Below are 2,092 nucleotides of genomic sequence, written 5' to 3' on the forward strand. Positions count from 1 at the left end.
AAGAAAGAAAGAAAGAAAGAAAGAAAGAAAGAAAGAAAGAAAGAAAGAAAGAAAGAAAGAAAGAAAGAAAGAAAGAAAGAAAGAAAGAATAAAGAAAACAAAAGAGAGAGAGGGGGACGGAGGGAGGGAGGGGTGAGAAGGAAGGAAGGAAGAAGGAAGGAAGAAAGAAAGATTTAAGACCTGAAAAGGGAATAATGTATCAAATAGATATTGAGGCAATGTACTAAAATACACCTACATAGAGCATATTTAAAATGCATTCAATTTATTATAATTCATTCTTCCTTTGATTTGCATAGAATCTATTTTGTTTAAGCATTTTTTGTAGATTTTTTTTTCTACTTACGAGAGGATGAGTCAGATACAAGAATAGGAGGATGTTATATAACATTTCAGTAACCACATTAAGATTTTGTACAAATAATTGAGATTTACCTTTGTGGGATAATTGTTTTGTATATACAACAAATGTTAACATTTAAAACAACCCTGTCAAGGAGGTGTGTTTCTCTTCCTAATGTATAAGTGGTGATACAAATTTTCTGTGGTTAACTCTATTTCCCAATGGCATTTAACTATTAATACAGAGCAGAATTAAAACACAGGTCTGTGTTCATAATAGTGTTTAATATATTACATTTCACAGATAGTGCATATACACTAAAAAAATCAAGAAATTGTAAAAAGAATTCTCAGTTGAAACAATAATATAGAAAAGTATATAAAAGTCTTACAATGTCTAGAATTATCTTCCTCTTAGCTTCTCTCTCTAGACCCCAACAATATTTTTCTAATTCCAATGCTAATATCCAAATAAAAAGGGAAAGTAAGACTTTTTCTCATTTAATTCTTTTTAAGAAGATAACTTTCAATCTTTTATTCATCTTTAGCTCTTGAAACTGTGGCTCAGCTTGAGCGTATTTTGGCGATTACAGTCATCTGGAATAACTTTTTATTTTTCTTTCCCAATTGGCCTTTTACCTCATCCTCATTACTCACCACCACACAAGATGTCTTCCTCTTGTTAACACTTTTTACCTCCATTCCCTTTCAACTGTGATTTATTATCAACATAAGCTATGTATTTTGGCAAAGCGTTTTCTTTGAATTGTCCAGCCAAATCAAGTCATGGTGCATGATGCATAGATTTCCAAAGAGGCAGCCCTGCATTTCTGGGGATAACTCCCAAAGCTTAAAACACCCACAACATCCATGAGTTAATATATTTCATGAGCATCCTCTTTGCCTAAGACATGGCAATTCTCTTTGCAATTGGACTCTATGAAAGTGAGATCTAATAACTAACTTTCAAAAGTACTCAGTTCATCTGAGGAGACTTGTATATGCATGTAAAAATTAACATTAATTTAACAGAATGTGGAGCATGTCCTATATTATAGACTATGGACTAGACACCGAGGTTACAGCATTATACAAAGAAGACAAAAATTCTCACTCCTATGTACCTTATATTTTAATTGGGAAAACAAATAATAAAAAAATATATGATAATTAGTCACGTACATAAGAATTTAAATATACAGGCTAAGGTAGATGGAAAGGATTTGGGATTATATGTGATTACAATTTTAGATGTGTGGCCAAGATAGGGTGTAATGAAAAGGCAACATGTGACCCATGGGGATACCTTGCTGATGAGTACTCCTGGCAGATGGAGCAAACAGGGCCAAGACTTTGAAGTGGGGGCACCTGGATTATTTGTATTCATGAAAGAAAGATTAGATCAGTACGCTGTAGCCAAGTGTGCAACATGTGACTAATAGGAAATAAAGTAAAAAAAAAAAATAGCGCACAATTTTTGTAGAGTCTGTTAGGTAACTATAAGTTCTCTGGCTTTTGTTCTGAAAGCAATGAGAAAGCATTGGTAGAATTACATTATCTAACTCTGTGGGGACAAAAATATTTGCCAAAAAGTCAGTTGGAGAACACATCCATAGTCCAGGTTAGTGATGATGGAGGTTTGTTCTGGGGTGGCCATGGTGAAAAACTGGTCTCACCAGAGGTAGTGAGAGATGCAGGATGTATTTTGAAGGAAGACCCAACAAAGTTTTATGGTAGATTGGATGTGATG

This window comes from Mirounga angustirostris, unplaced genomic scaffold (genome assembly GCF_029215605.1).
Source record: "Mirounga angustirostris isolate CCGP_5_RB_7025 unplaced genomic scaffold, mMirAng1.0.hap1 SCAF_9, whole genome shotgun sequence".
NCBI classification, from domain to species: Eukaryota; Metazoa; Chordata; class Mammalia; order Carnivora; family Phocidae; genus Mirounga; species Mirounga angustirostris.